The sequence below is a fragment of the Eulemur rufifrons genome, chromosome 8, assembly GCF_041146395.1.
Source record: "Eulemur rufifrons isolate Redbay chromosome 8, OSU_ERuf_1, whole genome shotgun sequence".
Taxonomy (NCBI): Eukaryota; Metazoa; Chordata; class Mammalia; order Primates; family Lemuridae; genus Eulemur; species Eulemur rufifrons.
In genome coordinates, this window is record NC_090990.1 from 83,874,274 (window position 1) to 83,896,168 (window position 21,895).

Sequence of the window (21,895 nt, forward strand, 5' to 3'; positions counted from 1 at the left end):
ATAATTGTGGCTCGCTCTCTGCTTTCTTCACCAGTTGCCTTTTATTGCATTCTAAATTCTTTCATTGCTTTGGGCTAAATGAAATTTGGATTGCAACAACAACTTTTTAAAAATTATATTGTAATATTGGCCAATTTGGCTGCCATTGGTTATGCCAAGTAGACACATGACCTGTGGCTGTTTGGCTTGTCTTCCTATGGGAAAAAAATTTAATGAAGCTAATAAACTGTATTAAAATAAAATAAACAAATTCACATGACACCCACCATCACAGCCACATGCAGTATAGTTATTATTTATTATCCTGAGACACTAGCTCCACATCTCCAACTGCCTGCTGGGCATTTTCACTCAGAAGCCCTCTGTCGCTTCCTCTTTAACCATCTGAAACAAAAGCCATCACCCTCCCTTCAAAGCCATTCCCCACTGTTGGAGTTCTAGAGGCTCAGTTAATCACACTCATTTTTTCCTCTGACTAGTTAAAATTGTTGCTGTTGCTGTTTTTAGAAGCAGCACACAGGAAACAAACCGATAAGGCATGAAACAAATGGATCTAGATCCATAGCCAAACGTCTTGCTCATACTTTAGCCCCCAGTAATGGCAACCACAAGCCTCTACCAGAGGGCAGAGCTCACCAGAACATCTTGGAATAGGAGAGAAATGCCTGTGTCCTGCAGGCACAAGCTTACCCAATTTCTCCTTTATAACTCACTGACCCAATCAGCCAGTCTTCTTGAGGGGAAGAAAAAGAAGGCTAAGGAAAAGGGCCTGGAGCTGAAGTCCCTTTAAGGGACCAGGAGATCCAGTTCCCACTAACTCATCCCTCCCAACTTCTCAATTTTTTTTTAGATACTTTCTTAGTTTATATAACATCAGGTTTTTTTAGCATTTGGATGTGAGGAAGGGTATTTAGATATTAAACATCCTATATTGTGAGAATTTCCCCCATTTAAATTCTAATCTACTTTCTTTGTGACCTTTTTCATCATAAATAAGATCCTCACAATTAAAACCAAAATTCATGCTTTCAGCTCTTTAGTCGTCCTGTGATTAATGCTGACATAGATCTGGCACTGTGGCCTTTGGCAGCCGGAGAAGGTCAGGACTAGTAGTGACTCAGCTGACTCTGCAGCTGCACTTACAGTAAATGTGTTTTGCAATGCTCTTATATTTAAAAATATTTTTCTACAAATTTTAAATTTTGTTTAATTTTAGATTTTTATTTATTCATTCACTTATTATTATTATTTTCTCTTCACTATGTCAAGAAAAGGAAATGGCATAGACCAAATAGTAAATCAACTCAAGTCAAAAAAAACTTGTCCCTTTGGCAATGGCAACAGCCAGCCTTCAATTTAAAATTGTAGCATTGATCTTTGAGGATGATATTGAAAGACAAGGAAAAATATGTCAAAGAAACAAAGGGTGCAAAGCTTACTCAGTCATTGGTGATGGCTTCACTCTCTCATCCATTCCTTGGAAATGATTTACGGAGCCCCAGCCCTGTGAACAAGAGAAACATGTCCCCTCCTCTCATGGAATTTGAACAAGACTGATAGTAAACGATAGTTACTTAATTACAACTATCAATTACAGCTCCTGTGAGAATTTATAATAAAGTGACCTGTCCATTTTGAGACTTCAGGAATGGTCAAAACTAACACTAGAAGAATGTGTAGAGATAGACAAGGTGAAGGGAGAAGGGAAGATGGTTCCAGGCAGAGTGAACAGCATATGCCAAGACCCTGAGGTACGGAAAAGCTTGTATGTTCCTGCAACTGATAGCTGGAACCTGATGACAAGAGTCAGGGGCCAGGTCATTTGTGACCCTGTAGGCCATGTTGAGGTTGTTTTATTGGTCTTTCCCCCTTCAGTGGGGAACCATTGAAGGGGAGCAACATGGTTAGGTTTGTCTACAGAATGGAAAGCAGGGGTGAAGCAAGTATAGGAGTGAGGAGGCTTTTGTTGTGATACAGATGAGAGGAGATGGCATCCCGGACTAGAAAGATTGCTAGAGGAGCAATTGGGGACTATTAAAGCCTGCATTGACAGAACTGACTGTTAAAAATGAGGTAGGGAGAAAGACACATCAAGAATGACACCTAGGCATCTGGCACAAGCATCTCGTTGGAAGAAGGTGCCATTTACTAAAAGGAGGGAACTTTGGAGGAAGAGAAGATTTGAGAGAGTAGATCAAGATTTCAAAATCGGAGATATCAAGAAGGCAACTGTAGCTTAGAGGAGAAGTCTAGTATTTATTTGTGAGTGGTCAGCTTATACATGGTATTGAATGCAAGTAGTCTCTTGATAGTATTCCTCATAGAAAATTCTCTTAGGGAAAAATCCCTACTTGGTAGTGATGGCTGGTTCTTTTAAAAGTTTATTAAATTCAGTTCTCTAAATTTTTTAGGAGTTTTGCATCTTTATTCATGAGTGAGATTGGTTTATAGTGATATATCAGAAATTTTGTTCCTTTTCTAACCCCAAGAGAAGTTCAAGGGGGAAAAAAAAAGATTCTAGGGTGGAGTAAGCTTGGGACATCCTACATAGCCTGTTCATTCCTTGGAGATTTACAATATGTATTATTTCATTATTATTTGAGAGGTCCTACATAAAAGAAGCCTTCCCTTAAAAATTGGAGAAAAAGACCTATGAAACTCTCTGAGACCAGAACTATTGTGAAGAAAAATTTTTTATTTTTTTTCCAATTTATCCTGTAGATACTGGTCAGTTGGGATTTTATTATTTTGATTTTATATTTCCTCTAAATTGTATCCATAATTGATATAAATTTACTGTCTTAAAAACATACTTAGCCTCTCTTATGATAATTTAATTTTCTGTCTGTTAACTACATGCCTCATTTCTAATTTTGTTTGTTTTCTCATCTTTTGTATTACAGTTTTCTGTTTTATTTTCTGATTCATCAAAGAATTAGCTCTTAAATTTAACAATGATGTATTTGGTTCTCCTTAATTAATTCCTAACTTTATAATACTCTATATCCTGGCTTGTTTATTTTTATAATTTTCCAACTTGTTAAATTCAAGGCTGACAGTGTGTTTTTTTGTTTGTTTTTAATAATAAGGCATACATGATTGTGATTTTGTCTGTAAATAGACTTTTGGCTGCCGGTCCTGAGTTTCAATCCTGTGTATGTTTTGTTTGTTTAGTAAACAGTATGTAATTATAGTTTGAGTTGCTATTTTGCTATTTGACACAAGTTTTTTTTTTTTTTTTTTTTTTTTTTAGTTTTACTTTATTTGAAGTGGATGGGTGGTTCTTTTATGTTTAACTTTTAACATAATTTGTAGTTTTATTGCACTGCTGGGGTTTTTTGTCATAGATATGTGAAATTAGGACTATTCTCTATAAGATAAAAAATAATTGTCCTAGTTTATTAAATTTATATTATTGATATCACAGTTTTGATTCTTAATTTATGATAATGTAAGATCTTTGTATAATTGGTTTATTGTCAGTAGTCTTTGAAGAACTTTCTATGCCAAGAAAAGAGTGATGAGAGTGGTCAGTCAGCCAACAAATATTAATGAGCACCTACTACATAATGTAAATGCTGGGAATATATTGGTGAGCATGTAAAGTTCCATCAGTGAACTTATATTGTAGTTAGAAGAGGCAAAAAACAGTTAATGTATCTAGTTTTACATATAGATAAGTGCTTTGAAGAAAATAGAATAAGAAAAGAATGAGAATGGGTGGGGGAGAATAGGACTTTTTAGCTAGAAGGGTCAGGGGAGGCTTCTCTGAAGGATAATACTAGATTATAGATGTGATTGAGGAGGCAGAATATCACTTTCAGCACCTGCAAAATCCTGAGGGAACAACAAGCTTGACATGTTCAAGAGACTGAAAATAAAAAGGCCCGGGCCGGGCGCGGTGGCTCACGCCTGTAATCCTAGCACTCTGGGAGGCCGAGGCGGGTGGATCGCTCGAGGTCAGGAGTTCGAGACCAGCCTGAGCAAGAGCGAGACCCTGTCTCTACTAAAAATAGAAAGATATTATATGGACAACTAAAAATCTATATAGAAAAAAATTAGCCGGGCATAGTGGCGCATGCCTGTAGTCCCAGCTACTCGGGAAGCTGAGGAAGTAGGATCGCTTAAGCCGAGGAGTCTGAGGTTGCTGTGAGCTAAGCTGATGCCACGGCACTCACTCTAGCCTGGGCAACAAAGTGAGACTCTGTCTCAAAAAAAAAGGCCAGTGTGGCTGGAACAGAATGAGCAAGAGAAGAGTGGAAATAAACGTTTGAAACTAAGGAGAAAAATGTGGGGGTAAGAAGTCTGGATTTTTTTTTCAACTTACAGTGAGAAGTCACTGGAGTATTTTAAACAGAGTAGTGATATAATATATGATGGCCATGCCAAATGCTGCTGCAAAGCTAAGTAACATGAAAATTGGGAATTGACAATTTGGGGTGGGGGGCAAGTTGTAGATCACATGACCTTGAAAACAGCTGTACCTAAGAAGCAGTAATATAAAGTCTTCCATCAAAGTAAAGCCCAGGACCTTATGGCTTCCCTACTGAATTATACAAAACATTTAAAGAAATAATACCAATTCTACTCATAGTATTTCAAAAAATGGAGGAGGAAGGAATATTTCCAAACTCATTCTACGAGGCCAATATTATGCTAATACAAAAAAACAGACAAAGACACAACAAAAAGAGAAAATTACGGGCCATTATCTCTGACAATCATAGATGCAACAGTCCTCAATAAAACACTAGCAAACCAAATTCAACAACTCATTAAAAAAAATCATTCATTATGATCAAGTGGGATTAATTCCAGGGATGCAAAGATGGTTCAACAGATACAAATTAATAAATGTGATACCTCATATCAACAGAAGTATCATTTCAATTGATGCTGAAAAAGCATTCAAGAAAATTTTACGTTCCTTCATGATAGAAGGAGCATACCTCAACACAATGAAAGCCATATACAGCAAACCCACAGCTAATATCATACAGAATGGGGAAAACTTAAAACCCTCTCCTCTAAGGAACAAGAAAAAGATGCCCACTTTCACCACTTTTATTCAATATATTATACTGGAAGTCCTAGCCAGAGCAATTAGACAAGAGAAATAAAGAAAGGGCATCCAAATTGGAAAGGAGGAAGTCACATTATCCTTATTTACGGATGACATGATCTTAAATTTAGAAAAATCTAAAGACTCCACCAAAAAACTATTAGAACTAATAAATAAATTCAGTAAAGTTGTAGGATACAAAGCAACATGCAAAGATCAGTAGCATTTCTGTATGCCAACAGTGAACAATCTGAAAAAGAAACCAAGAAAGTAATCCCATTTATAGTAAGTACAAATAAAATACCTAAGGCCATGCATGGGGGCTCACGCCTATAATCTCAGCATTTTGGGAGGCTGAGGCAAGAGGATCTGTTGAGGCCAGGAGTTTAAGACCAGCCTGGACAACATAGAAAGACCCTGTCTCTAAAAAAAAATTAAAAATTAAAATAGCCAAATGTGGTGACATGTACCTGTAGTCCTAGGTACTTGGGAGCCTGAGGCAGGAGGATAGCTTGAGACCAGGAATTTGAGTTATAGTGAGCTATGATTGTGCCATTGCAGTCCAGCCTGGGTGACAGAGTGAGACCCCATCTCTAAAGAAAAGTCATAATAAAATAAAATACCTAAGAATAAACTTAACCAAAGAAGTGAAAGAACTCTACAATTAAAGCTATAAAACATTAATGAAAGAAATTGAAGAGAACATAAAAAATGTAAAGATATTCCATGTTCATGGATTAGAAGAATTAATATTACTAAAATGTCCATACTACCCAAAACAATCTACAGATTCACTGCAATCCCTATCAAAATACCAATTACATGCTTCACAGAAATAGAAAAAAATAAATCCTAAAATTTATATGGAAACAAAGACCCAGGGTAGACAAAGCCATCCTGAGCAAAAAGAACAAAACTGGAAGAATCACACCACCTGACTTCAAATTATACTACAGAGCTATAGTAACCAAAACAGTGTAATACTGGAATAAAAACAGACACATACACAAATGGAACAGAATATAAACCCCAGAAATAAAACCATGCATTTATAGTCAACTCATTTTTGACAAAGCTGCCAGGAAGAAAGGACAGTCTCTTTAATAAATGGTGCTGGGAAAACTGGATATCCATATGTAGAAGAATGAAACCAGATCCCTATCTCTCACCATATGCAAAAATCAAATAAAAATGAATTAAAGACTTAAATGTAAAATATGAAACTATAAAACGACTAGAAGAAAGCATTGGGGAAAAACTCTAGGACATTGATATGGGAAAAGATTTCTTGAGTAAGACCTCAAAAGCATGGGCAACTAAATCAAAATTGGACAAACAGGATCACATCAAACTAAAACACTTCTTCACAGCAAAGGAAACAATCAAGTGAAGAGATAACCCACAGGATGGGAGAAAATATCTGCAAACTACCCATCTGACAAGGAATTAATAACCAGAATATATAAGGAGCTCAAACAACTCAACAGGAAAAAAAGCAAATGGTCTGATTTAAAAATGGGCAAAAGATCTGGATAGACGTTTCTCAAAAGAAGACATAAAAATGGCCAACAGGTATATGAGAAAATGCTCAACATCACTAATCATCAGAGAAATGCAAATCAAAAATATAATGAGATATCATCTCATCCCAATTAAAATGACTTTTATCCAAAAGACAGGCAATAATGGATTCTGGCAAGGACGTGGAGAAAGCAGAACCCTTGTACACTGCTGGTGGGAATGTAAATTAGTATAGCCACTATAGAAAACAGTACAAAGGTTCCTGAAGAAACTAAAAATAGAAATACCATATGATCCAGCAATTCCAATGCTGTATATATATCCAAAAGAAAGGAAAACAGTGTATCGAAGTGGTATCTGCACTCCTATGTTTATTGCAGCACTATGCACAATAGCCAAGATATGGAATCAACCTCAGTGTCTATCAACAGATGAATGAATAAATAAAAGTTGGTATATATACAAAATGAAATATTATTAAGCGCTAAAAAGAAGGAAATCCTGTTATTTGCAACACCATGAATAGAACTTAAGGATATTTTATTAAGTAAAATAAGGCAGGCACAGAAAGACAAATATCACATATTCTCACTCAAGTGGGAGCTAAAAAATAACTGAACTCATGGAGATAAAGAGTAGAATGATGGTAACCAGAGACTGGGAAGGGTAGTGAGGGGTGGATAAAGTGGGGATGGTTAATGTGTACAGAAACACAGTCAGTTATATAGAATGAATAAAATCTATTATTCAGTAGGACAATAGGTGACTACAATTAATAATAATTTATTGTATATTTTAAAATAACTAAAAGAGTGGAATTGGAATGTTCTTAATACAAAGAAATGATAAATCTTTTAGGTGATGGATACCCCAGTTACCCTGATTTGATCATTACACATTGTATGCCTGTATCAAAATATCACATGCACCCCATAAATATATATAACTATTATCCATAATGTTTAAACATTTTATTTTAAAAAAGAGCTATATCTATAGAGTAGCAGGATCACAACCTCACTGGGATGGACTGAGGAAAGTATGAGAGGGGAGAGAATGCAAAAAACAAGTCAAGATAACTCAAAGGAGTTTTGCTACAAAAGCAAATAGAGATGGAGGCAGTTCTTGGGAGTGGAAAAAGGTCAAGAAAAAGTGGATGTGGGCCTTGGTGTTTTTTCCACTTTTCTTTTTTCATATCAGAATATTACAGGGCTACAAACACTTTGGTTACATAAATTGCTTTTGTACTGTCTGAGTCAAATTTATAAATGTGCCCTTCCCCCAGATAATGTACATTATACCCATTAGGTGTGAATTTACTCATCCCCTCCTCCCCCCTCCCACCTGCTTGATGTCCAGTGAATGTTATTTCCATAGATGTGTTTTAAGACAGTTGTTTTTAAGGCATGCTAGTATACCATATGAGTGATCCAAGCAGTAGGAGAGGAAGAAATTATTGATGTAGAAAGGGAATGACTGTAGGAACGAGGTTCATGAGGACGTTAGAAGGGCCAGAATCCAGTGTGTAAATTGAAGGTTTGGCCTTCTGTTGCACAAGAGGAAGGCAGAGTCTGCAGTTGCAAATCTTGGGGATTTGTTGGAAAGAAGACACATCATTCTTATCTGACTGTATATATTTTCCCTATGAAGTATGAAGCAAGATTCTCAGATAAGTGTGAGTGGTGAAGAGTGTGTTGCAGATTTGAGGGAAGAAAAGCATGCAGTGATAATCATCTGGTACACTGAGAAAGCATATTTACTACAGAACTTAGTAGGGATGTCTGGAAAAGTTGGGTGCCTATTTGATACTTGTAATTACAACTGTGAAGTAACTGCAGTCAGCACAATTGTATAGTTATAGTTTTTTTCCTACACTATCAACTTGAACGCAGGGCCTGAGTAAGAAAATAATTCAATTGGAGTTTTATCAGGCAAATAAAATGATGAAAAGAAAGGGAGTTGGAGGTCTACAAGAGTGTAGTGATAGTGATGAACTGGATGTGCACAGAAATGAAGACATAAGGAGGGTGATGACTGGTGGGAACAGTGGAGGTCATTGTCCAGATTTTCAAAAAGGAGAAGAAAATGGAAATTTTGATTTATTATTATCAGTGTCTTACTATTTAATTCTATAATGGATGTAAAATGAATATTTATGATTATTTATAAAGGAAATCAGTGATCAATAGGAGCTTGCTTTGAATCTTGAAAAACAAATTGAACAAAGACAACTCTAATTTTTTAATAGATGTAATATGCTTAGATTTGATAAACTCTTTTGGAATATACCTGAGGGAAAGTAGAGAGACATGACTGGACAGTATATATATGATGAATTTATGACTAAGACTCAACTCTTCTTGTTGATACACTATGGGTACTGGCTAATGGAATGTGTAACTCTGGTATGAGATCATTTGAGGTCTGGCAGAGGTCTACAATAGGATTACCAATGACTCTGATAATGACATAGGAATATGATATCATTATAAATATGCACAGATTGTAAAACAGGAAGAATTATGAATAAATTTTTTGTCAGAATCAGGATTCAGACATCTGAGCAAACTGGAATAATGAGCCCAAAATAACCCAAGGAAATGTAATAATGCTAAATGTAAATTTTACTCTTTTTTTATTTCAAAATTTTAAGGCAGTACAAATGTTTTGGGTTACATGGATCACTTTTTTTTTTTTTTTTTTTTGAGACAGAGTCTCGCTCTGTTGCTCAGTCTAGAGTATATGGCATCATCATAGCTCACTGCAATGTCAAATTCCTGGGCTCAGGCAATCCTCTTGCCTCTGCCTCCCAAGTAGCTATGACTACAGGCATGCACCACCACACCCGGTTAATTTTTTCTATTTTCAGTAGACATGGGGTCTCGCTCTTGCTCAGGTTGGTCTCAAACTCCTGAGCTTAAGCAATCCACCTGCCTCAGCCTCCCAGAGTGCTAGGATTACAGGCGTGAGCCACCATTCCCAGCCCATGGATTGCTTTTGTAATACTTGAGTCATGGCTATAGGTGTGACCATCACCCAAATAGTGTTCATTGTACCCATTAGGTAGGGTTTGTCCCTCCCCACCTCTTCCCTTCCCCCTGCTTGATTTCCACTGAGTTTTACTTCCCTTTGTGCATATGTGTTCTCATTGCTTAGTTGTAATTTAATAATGAGTACCTGTGGTGTTTGTTTTTCCAATCTTGAGATACTTCACTTAGGAGAATAGTCCCCAGTTCCATCCAAATCATTGCAAATGGCATTCACATCCTTTTTAATGACTTAGTAATACTCCATGGTATACATATACCACATTTTATTAATCTTCTCATGAATTTATGGGCATGTGGGTTGATTCCACATCTTTGCAATTGTGAATTATGCTGCAATGAACACTTGAGTGCAGGTGTCTTTTTGATAAAATGACTTTTTTTCCCTTGGGTAGATACCCAGTAGTGGGATTGCTGAATTGAATGGTGGGTCTACTTTTAGTTCTTTGAGTAATTTACATACTGTTTTCCTTAGAGGTTGTCCTAATTTGCATTCCCACAAACAGTGTGTCAGTGTTCCTTTCTCTCTGCATCCATGTCAGCATTTATTGTTTTGGGGCTTTTTAACAAAAGTCATTCTAACTGGGATAAGGTGGTATCTGACTGTGGCTTTAATATGCATTTCTCTGATGATTAGTGATACTGAGCATTTTTTCATATGTTTATTGCCCATTTGTCTATCTTCTTTTGTGAAGCTTCTGTTCATGTCTTTTGCCCACTTTTTAATGGGATTGTTTGGTTTTTTTCTTGCTGATTTGTTTGAGTTCTTTGTAGATTCTTATTATTAGCCTTTTATCAGATGTATAACTTGCGAATATTTTCTCCCATTCTGTAGGTTGTCTATTTGCTCTGTTGATTGTTTCCTTCACTGTGCAGAAGCTTTTTCATTTAATCAAATCCCACTTATTTATTTTTGTTGTTGCTGTGATTGCCATTTTATTCTCTTTTTTAGCTATTGTGAATGGTATTGAGTCTTTGATTTGACTCTGAGCTTGACAGTTATTAGTATATAGAAATGCTACTGATTTATGTACATTGATTTTGTATCCTGAGACTTTGCTGAATTTATTTATCAATTCCAGGAGTCTCTTGGTGGAGTCTTTGGGGTGTTCTATATACGAGATCATGTGATCAACAAAGAACAATAATTTGACCTCCTCTTTCCTGATTTGGATACCCTTTATTTCTTTCTCTTGCCTGATTGATCCTGCTAGGAATTCCAGCACTATATTGAATAGAAGTGATGACCAGTTGGCACCCTTGCCTTGTTCTAGTTCTTAAGGGGAATGTTTTCAACTTTTCCCTATTCAGCATTATGTTGGCTGTGGGTTTATCATACATGGCTTTTATAATTTTGAGTTATGTTCCTTCTATGCCTCATTTAGATAAGACTGTATGTGTTCAGTACAGGAGAGGACTGCATTCATAGGAGATCATGTGCAAAGGACCTAAAGGCAGTGGTAATAATGCATAATAAATTTTTTTAATTTTGTATATGCTGCTTATATATTTACGTTATGTTGGGCATTATGTTGAGCAAGCTCTTCACACATATAATCTTATTTTTCATTGTAATAAGCCTCAGGTAGATGTTGTTATGATCCCCATTTTATAAAGGAGTAAACTGAGATTCAGAGAGGTCACTTTACCCAATGTCATAATACATAATAAATGGCACTAACTATATTTCAACAGGTGTCTGTGGACTTTACTATATTTTCTACTACATTTTACTTAACTTGCATTAGTAGAAGTTTATTATCCAGAAACTCGGCAGAAATTTTATCAAACTCTTTTTTTACATCTGGATAATATTGCACCTGGAGATTTGTGATCAGTTGCTGGTGTCTCATTTTCAGAAAATCATTTTAAAATAAAGCAAATGCATAGGAAGGCAAGTAGGATGCTGCATTATCTAGAAACATCTTCATATGAGAAACACTTGAAAATATTGACTGAAGGGTTGTCTCGGAGACTGAAAGACTTGGTGCTCACACACACACACACACACACACATCCACATATGTCTTTCTTATATGCAACTATGATGTTTATGAAAATGTTTATCAAGTCATTATCCTGTAAATTAAACCTATTTTAAATTCGCTAGATAAGTTTGCTATTTAAAGAAAATGTGTATTACCTCTTGTGAACATACATATAAGGCCAAGAAAAAAGGACAATTAACAAAGGTTCGATTTTACTGGCAACCAAGAACTGTAAATTAAAACAGCCAGTAGACATCATTATTGACCTTTCAGCTTAGGAGAAATGAGAAAGAAGTCATGACAGGTGGTAATGAGGACACTATCCTCCTCCTGTACTGCATGTGGTGAACTGTATACATAGCCTCCCTGGAGGCCAGTTTGGTAATATGTGTTAAGTGCCTTGGTTATATGCTAACCTTGTGGCCCAGCAATTCCACTCCTAAAAAGTTTTTATCAAATGATTTAATAATTGTGCAAAGAAACTTGTTCAAAAATTATTCTGAAACATTGTTCATAATTGCTAATGTTTAATATCTGGTCTCAGATCTTTGAAGAGCTGTCACAAGTAAAGTAATTAAAAGGAATTAAACTTCATATTTTTAATACCCAAAGGTTTTCTTTTGACATGTGAATGAAAGTTACACATATGGTCAAAACACAGGCTCATGATGTGATCTTATTCTCTCCAGTGTAAGACTTAAAAGCCTTTTACCTAAGGGGTAAAAATTTCTTATATTTCTTTTTTTGCCTTGAAGTGACTTCTATTTCTTTAAACTGTAAAATGCATAGATCAGCTTGGTTTCATAGTGGAGTCATTCAGAAGCTCATATCTGCATGATTGCAGCTGAAATAGACTAAACAAAAAAAAAAAATGCAGTCAGTACAAATTGCTGTGGGTTATCTATACAGCTACAGCATGTGGTGAGAACCTGGAAGCTTCATCGACAGAATTTATGAGACTTCCAGTAAATCAGTTCAGTTCAGTGTTTTCGACCTGTATCCAACTCTCCTTGGATGTCTAGACACAGCCTAAGATGAGACTTTAAAAATGGGTAAAAAATGAAGCAGCCAAAGCCACCAGAGGCCTTTGACCCTCTTCTAATGTTTCAACCAGATAATTATTTTCCCTCTCAAGAATTTGGCTATCCTTTAAGGGGAAAAAAAATTTAAGATTTTCCATGTGAAGAGCCCCTGAAAGAAAATACTCTGGAGAAAGGTCAGTGATAATGGGCCAAAGCTGAATTCTTCAGATCTGCTCAGAGAATGTGGAAAGTCTGCACTCTCTCTACTTTCCGTGCTTTCCAGCTGGCCAAGAGCTCCCATGACATTTGTCCAGCTTTGCCTTTCCCATACCTTTACATCTTAAAGGAATTCATACTGCACAGTGGAAATGCCTCCAATGGAAACCTAGTTGGTAGCTAAAAGCTAGCTGGAGAAGTAATTAGATAATTACAAACTGATAAATTTTGATTCCATCAAGATAATCCTTCATTCTTTCTGCTCTTTAGCAAAAATATGACTTCAATGTTAGCTGGGTGTGGTGGCATGTGCCTGTAGTCCCAGCTACTCGGGAAGCTAAGGACTGAGATGGGAGGATAACTTGAACCCAGGGGCTTAAGGCTACAGTGAGCTATGATTGCACCACTGCACTCTAGCCTGGGTGACATAGAGAGACCATATCTCTTAGGGGAAAAAAATTATATATGTATAATTTTAAATTTTCCAACACTAAACTTGCTTACTTGGAGAATATATTTCCTTTAAATACGTCCCACTTTTAATTAAAATTACTCATTCTATGTCTTGTAGTTTGTCCAAACTTTTATATCTTAGGTATTCTATAAAAAGTTAAGGATCCAGTAAAAAATGAAAAAGATGGCTTCAAAAATAAGCACTGTCCAAGTTCATTCCATTGTGCTTTCATTCATTCAGTTAGCAAATATTTGTTTTGTGGAGGCTATAAGCCAAGGACTGTGGTAGGTTCAGGTTGTGCCATTTATTAGCTATGTCGTCTTGGGAGAGTCCACTAATCTCTTTGAATCTGTTTCCTCATCTGTGAAACAGCTCTGCTACCAACTTTGCAGGATTGCTATGAAGATTTAAATAATGTGATTTATCTTTTAAAATGATGAAAAATTAGAAGTTTCTCTTTCCTCCTCCTCCATCCATTGCTGCACCCCATAAGTCATACACATCAGAGATGCAAAGTCTCAAACACACTGGAAAGTAGAGATGCCAGTCATCTATTCGCAAGACTCATAGAGTGAACATGGTTGAAAATATATCAGTGACCAATGCATGCTTTACTCTGATGAAGAAAAATGGGACCAAACAAGGAGACAACCAAAAGGAGCATCTACATTTCTTCACCTCATCAACTTGAGAAATGTGGATGCTGTACCAACCAGAAATTCAGAGAGACAACTCTCTACTGTAAGGCCAACTCAAAAAACAAATCCAAGTACAACTTTACAAATGGGGAAGTCCAGGTAGAAAATGCCTGATGATAAATATTTATTCAAGGTAAACATATATACCACATAAATAGAAGCAAAAACAAAGACCATATGATCCTCTCAATAGATGCAGAAAAAGCATTTGACAAAATTCAACACCTTTTATGATAAGAACGCTTAACAAAATAGGCATAGATGTGGCCTACCTAAAAATGATACAAGCCATATAATGACAAACTCACAGCCAACATCATACTGAATGGGGAAAAATTGAAAGCATTCCCACTTAGAACTGGAACCAGACAAGGTTGCCCACTGTCCCCACCACTATTCAACATAGTGCTGCAAGTCCTTGCGAGAGCAATCAGGCAAGAGAGCAGAATCAAGTGTGTCCAAATGGGGAGAGAAAAGATCAAACTCTCACTCTTTGCTGATGATATGATATTATATCTAGAAAACCCCAAGGATTCAACCAAGAGACTCCTGGAATTGATAAATGAATTCGGTAGACTCTCAGGATACAAAATCAATACACACAAATCAGAGGTATTCATATATGCCAATAACAGTCAAATGCAGAACCAAATCAAAGACTCAGTACTCTTCACAATAGCAACAAAGAAAATAAAGTACCTAGGAATATATTTAACTAAGGAAGTAAAAGACCTCTACAGGGAGAACTATGAAACACTGAGGAAGGAAATCGCAGAGCCTGTAAACAGGTGGAAAATCATACTATGCGCATGGATCGGAAGAATCAACATTGTTAAAATGTCTATACTACCCAAAGTGATCTGCAGATTCAATGCAATCCCTACTAAATTACCAACATCATTTTTCACAGATATAGAAAAAATTATTTTACGCTTTGTATGGAACCAGAGAAGACCCTGTTTAGCAAAAGCAATTTTAAGCAATAAAAACAAAATGGGAGGTATTAATTTGCCAGACTTCAAACTATACTACAAGGCTGTGGTTTATTAAATCAGCTTGGTATTGGCACAGGAACAGGGACACAGACCAGTGGAACAGAACTGAGAATCTAGATATAAAACCATCCTCATATAGCCATCTAATCTTTGACAAAGCAGACAAAAACATACACTGGGGAAAAGAATCCTTATTCAATAAATGGTGCTGGGAAAGCTGGATAGCCACATGTAGAAGACCCACATCTTTCACCTCTCACAAAAATCAAATCACAGTGGGTAACAGACTTAAACTTAAGGTGCGAAACTATTAGAATTCTAGAAGAAAATGTGGGAAAAACTCTTATAGACATTGTCCTAGGCAAAGAATTTATGAGGAAGACCCCAAAGGCAATCACAGCAACAACAAAAATAAATAAATGGGACCTGATTAAATTAAAAAGATTCTGCACAGCCAAAGAAACAGTAAGGAGAGCAAACAGACAACCTACAGAATGGGAAAAATTTTTCGCAGGCTACACATCCGATAAAGGATTGATAGCTAGAATCTGTTTAGAACTCAGGAAAATCAGCAAGAAAAAATCAAACAACCCTATCAAAAAGTGGGCAAAGAACATGAATAGAAATTTTTCAAAAGAAGATAGAAGAATGGCCAACAAACATATGAAAAATTGCTCAACATCTCTAATCATCAGGGAAATGCAAATCAAAACCACAATGAGATATCACTTAACTCCAGTGAGAATGGCCTTTATCAGAAAGTCCCAAAACAATAAATGTTGACGTGGATGCAGAGAAACAGGAATACTCATACACTGCTGGTGGGACTGCAAACTAGTGCAACCCCTGTGGAAAGCAATGTGGAGGTACCTTAAACAGATTCAAGTAGACCTACCATTTGATCCAGCAATCCCATTATTGGGCATCTACCCAAAAGAACAAAAGACATTCTATAAAAAAGACATCTGCACTCGAATGTTTATAGCAGCACAATTCACAATTGCAAAGATGTAGAAACAACCCAAGTGCCCATCAATACATGAGTAGATTAGTAAAATATGGTATATGTATACCATGGAGTACTACTCAACTATAAGAAACAACGGTGATATAGCACCTCTTGTATTTTCCTGGATAGAACTGGAACCCATTCTACTAAGTGAAGTATCCCAAGAATGGAAAAATAAGCACCACATGTACTCACCATCAAAGTGGTTTCACTGATCATCACCTAAGAGCACATTTAGGAATAACATTAATCGGGTGTCGGGCAGATGTGGGGGAGGGAGGGGCTGGGTGTATACATACATAATGAGTGCGATGCGCACCGTCTGGGGGATGGACACGCTTGAAGCTCTGATATGGGGGGAGAGGGGGTGTAAGGGCAATATACGTAACCTAAACTTTTGTATCCCCATAATATGCTGAAATAAAAAAAAAGAAAAAAAAGGTAAACACATAGAGTTCCATCTAAATAATTGCTTACATGTAACAAAATTGAATACAGAAGTAAAAAAAGATTCTTGAAAGTATAAAAATAATAATTCAGAAATAATAATCTAGGCTAGTATTTCCAGATAGATTAGGAAATACATGAGATAAAGTGGCAGCAAGTGAAAGCTGCTAAATTTCTTAAGAAGTCAGAAGTTGTTACTATATTCCTGAATTACATGTATACAAAAATGAATTCAAGAATGATTTGAAAAACTGAAAGATAACTGCTTAAAAATATAGAAGCCAAAAAGGCAGCCTATTTTTCAACATATAAACAAGGAAAACAGTAAAGAGCATTAAAAAAAAAAAAAGCAAAGTATATCTCAAAATGACAAAACTAAGACCAAGCATACAGCTATGGCAAGAAATAAACATGATTGAAACTTCCCTCATCATAGGTGATAATTTTCAGATTCATAGGAAAAATAAAACCCGATTATACTGTGGACATTTACAACAGAAAGGGATTTTTAACTAATAAAACAAATGTAAAAAAGTAAAAGAGACAAAGATATGTCAGACAAATGCACATAAAAAGTAAGAAGCCATTGAAATGAAATACAGAAAAAAATGTATTGTGTTTCATACAATATGTAATGAAATCAGGACAGAGAACATCATCTATAAACATAAAAAATGCCCAAAGTCCTTAGAGAGTATTAATGGAAAATCACTTTTAAATTATAAAATTAGCAAAGGTATTTTAAAGATGACATTCAATATTTATGGGTATGAGATTTGTTATTTAATAAATATTTATTGAATACTACTAGTGCTAGTCACTTTGTAAGACCTTGGGGTACAATGTAAGCAAATCCACTCATCCAAGTATACCCTTCCATTTTCTAGGGGGGTTGGAGCAGAGCCACAGGGCAACTTTCAGGTTCACTGCCAAGATGATGCCAGCAGGCAGACGTGCCTTTCTGTCCAGGCACTAATGTGTGCGATTCTTTCTGGACCCCTTGGCAGATGGCTTTGCTTGCAAACTCAGGGCCAAATGAGGCTGCAGCCAAGACCCTAGGGGGACTTGGCCATCTCTGACCTGACCTTGAACCCAGGAGGAAGCTTGGTGGATTAGCCACCAGGGTATCAATCTGCATTCTCAAAAGGACACTCCTAGGTCTTTTTGCTTTCTTGTTTCTTCTTTTCTGTGTTTCTTCTTTTCTTCTTCTTCTTTTTTCTTTTATTGTTGTTGATTTAATCAAGAGATGACTAATTACCCTTTTTCTCTTTTTTAAATTTGAGAGTTCAATTGTACTTTTATTTCATTAATTTACATTTGTCATCAATACATAGCCCTATTATTTCATGAGGCAAATTATCAATTATTCCTCCCACAAGAGAGATATTTCTTCTCCTCTTTACCCCCTTACCCACTTTTCTCATCAATTTGAAACCTCTGAGATTCCTTCACTTCCCCGCTCTACACTCATCCACCCACCATAGGAGACCTGAGATCATTTTTACTTCCTCCCACTGTCCCCCAAATTTTAGACCATTATAATTTCTATTGCAGTATGTCTCTTCTACTTTAAGAGTCCATATTCAGCATGATATTGCACATTCTTACATGGTCTATCATTTCTTATTTTGATTTAACTAGTCTATGGACATTGCAGGTTTCATTGCTCATAGCTGTTTTCTCTCTTCTTAATCTTTCCTCACCTTGAACATTCTCTGCAGGTTCATCTGGTGTTATTTTAACCCTCAGCCTGCTTTAGGATTTTCCTCATTTGGTATGTGGATGATGTCCTCACTGGGTGTAGGACTCCAATTCTACAGTCCTCTTAAGGGTCCACGGATGTTATTAATATTTCTTTGCCTTCTACTTTTTGAATGTTCAGTCCAGTACCAGTCTAATTCTTTTTCCTTCGTAAGCAAATTGCTGTTTCTTTACAGAAGACTTTAAAATGTTTTCTTTATCTCAGAGCTCAGGAATTGTATTAGCATATGCCTAAATGGTATCTTTTCTCACTAATTCCACCTGAAATTACACTTTTGATATACACTTTCTAAAATTCAGAGAAAGAAGTTTCTTAAAAACAAAACAAAAAAAAAGTTTCTCTCTCTCTCTCCTTTTTTAGAGATAGTGTCTCGCTGCCCAGGCTGGAGTTCAGTGGCACAATCATATCTCACTGAAGCCTGACACTCCTAGACTCAAGCAGTCCTCCTACCTCAACCTTTCAAGTAGCTGGGACTACAGGGACATGCCACTGTGCATGGATAATTTTTTTATTTTTTATAAAAACGACGTCTCACTGTGTTGCCAAGGCTGGTCTTGAACCCCTACCTCAGCCTCCCAAAGTGCTGGGATTATAGGCATGAGCCATCATACCCAGGGAGTTTCTCTTTTATCATTGTTTTTCTCCTCTCATATGCCTTTTCTTTTTCTGGAACTCCTATTATTATTTATGGGCTAGATGTCCTGGGTCTTTCCTTCATGTTCTCATAATTTCTCTCTCTTTATATTTTCTACTTCTATTAAATCTTCAAAGCTACCAATTCTAATATGAACTTTGATCCTTTCCTTTGACTTATCTATTCAAAATTTTAATTTAAAAATCATACTTTTTATAATAGTTCTAGGAAGTCTTTCTTAATGCTGTATGCAAGCCTTTTCAAGTACTTATTATTCTTCTATCTTCTGCTTCCCCAAAAAGTTCTTCTTAATTGATGGACTGTTGTGATTGCTTTCTTCATTCTTTCTCTCTTTGGCTATTAGACCACTTTAGGTGTCCTTTCATTTTCATTTGGTCATTGCAGCCCAGGTCCAATTGCTGAGTGCTTTGAGTGGACTGGACTCCTGAGCATGGGAAAACGCAGTCATCTTAGTCACCATGGGTCAGTAATAGGGAAGTTGCCAGTTATCTGTGGAGGCATCAGGAAAGGGCCTTTCTTCTGCATTAGGATAGAGAAAACTCAACCCCACCTCTTTAGGACAAGAGAACTGGCAACACTGTAAGATACTGTGATCATTGAGGGACAGTTCTACCAAAGGTCTGCTGTATGCTGGTTCTTGTTCTAGAGCTCACTTGCTATGGTCACAAAGCTCTTGTCCAGCCCAGAGCAAGAAAGTACAATAGCTGTGAGCTGTCTTGCTCACACCTACCTGAGTACCAGCCCTAATATCTGCTTGACTCAAGAAAAGCAGATGTGTTTGACCTGAGTGGGAAGAGGAGAGGAAATGGAGGATAGTTAAGCCATCATCTTCCTAGAATCCCCTGGGGATATAATGGTTAATGGTGAACATAAAAATGATATATTCCCTGTCCTCGTGGAGTTTATGGGCTAGTTGGGAAGATAGACATTAAACAAAATGTGAGAGAGAGGAAAAAAAAAAGAGAAAGAGAGAGGGAGGGAGGAAGGAAGGAAAGAAGGAGGGAATGAGGAAAAAGGAAAAGAAACACATAATTTTGAAACCATATATGTGATAAGTACTGTGAAGAAAACATAAATAGAAATGTGAAAAATGTGTGAAAGAGGAGCTGACTGGGTAGGAGTATCAGAGAAGTGGTGTGTGAGGAAGCCATGACTGAGTTGAGATCTCCCAAAAAAGTAAGGGTTAACTGTGCAAAGAGAGATGGAAAGAGAGCTCCAGGCAGACAGCGGCATATTCAAAGGCACTGGGAATAAGCAAGGCGCATTCCACACATTTGAGGAACAAAAGGCCAGTGTGGCTGGAGCAGAAAGAGCAACGTGTGCAAAGAAGCCAGAGAGGAAGGTAATGACTGGCCAGACCTCGGGGGCTTTGTAGGGTATCTTAGGGAGTATTGCCTTTTTCCTAAAAGCAGGTAGCCACTCCTACTCCAGAAGATCGTGAGGATTCGGTGCAGAGAACAAATTTAAAAGGGCCATAGGTTGCAGGGAAACCAGTGAGGAGGCTATTGTAATAGTGCAAGAGGGAAATGATGATAATAAGACCAATTTAAAGAGGAGGACACATGGCACACCTATAATCCTAGCATTCTGGGGGAGGCCGAGGTGGGAGGATCAGTTGAGCTTAGGAGTTCGGGACCAACCTGAGCAAGAGCGAGACCCCGTCTCTACTAAAAGTAGAAAAATTTAGCTGGGGTGGGGGAGGGGGCGGGTGGTCCCGTGCCTGTAGTCCCAGCTACTCAGAAGGCTGAGGCAGGAGGACTGCTTGAGCCAGGAGTTTGAGGTTGCAGTGAGCAAGGACAACACTACTGCACTCGAGCTGGGGCGATAGAGTGAGAATCTGTCTCAAAATAAAAAAAGAGGGGAGGACATTTTTAGGTAGTAAAATGAGAGAGAGGCGGTGAGAGACTGGAAGGTGTTAAAAATATCCTCAAAATAGTTGGATTTCACCACTGCTGCATGAAATGAGAACACTGCAAGAAGACCAAGTTGGAAAGCCCCAGTTCTGTTGCTCTTGTCAAGATTGGTTTCAGTACCCAGGAAGAGAAATCAATAGGCAGTAGAACTTTGGGGCAGGTCTAGACAGGAGATGTAAACATGTGAGCCATCTGACATAGATAGAAATCGAGACTCTTAGGCATCAGTGAGCACACCTTGGGAGAGACTATGGAAAGAAGAAAGATTGTTAATCTTGTATATTGCTAGTTTCTGTCTAAATTAGACTATCTTTTCTGGAAAGGTAATTGGGAATATGTATTAGTGTCTTAAAAATGATCATAGCTTTTGATCCTGTAACTCTATTTATAGGACTCTATCTTCAGAAAATAATAGTAGTAAATGTGACAAAAATTCATAGATTAAAATATTCATTTAAGCATTATTTATGATAGCAAAACCCCAAAAGAAATGATTTAATTATCTAATATTAGGAGGAGGTTAAGTAAATCATCATACATTTATATTAATGAGTATTATGCCATTGTAATTTGATCTCTATAGAGATTTGGTGGCATAATTAAATGGCCATGATATAACAGTAGGTGAAAAAGCAGAACACAAAATTAGTAGAGAGCTAGAGAGGAAAGCAGGGAGGGAGGAAGAGAGAACCTCAACTGTCTGAAAAATGCATAGAACAAGGGTATGAGAAAATAAGGTTCTCTCTAAGCAGTGGAATCTGGATGATTGTTACCATTTTTATGCTTTTAATTAGTTTCCAAATTTCTCAAAATATGCATGAATTACATGTTTTTGTATTATTTCCAGAAAAAAATAAAATTATAGTATTCTCCCATTTATAAATATGCACTTCACAGTCATCTCACCGTATTAAACACTGGTTATCAGTCTTGCCTTTTCGCATTTGATGAGCATTTCTGTTTTGACTATGGCATAGTCTCTTAGATTTGTAAGAATATTGCCATCCACCTTAAAGTTTTACGAGCTATTTAGTCATTGTTTAGACTTGCAAAATAGCTTCAGAAAATTGATCTAATTACTGGGCAATAACAAATTCCTTCTCCAC

The 21,895-nt window shown here is 36.8% G+C and overlaps 1 protein-coding gene across 5 annotated transcripts in view; it reads left to right on the top strand.

The window, feature by feature from the left end:
• Positions 1 to 21,895, top strand: part of DNM3 (dynamin 3) — a 533,160-nt gene that overhangs the window by 409,906 nt on the left and 101,359 nt on the right. The gene's annotated exons all lie outside the window — the stretch shown is intronic.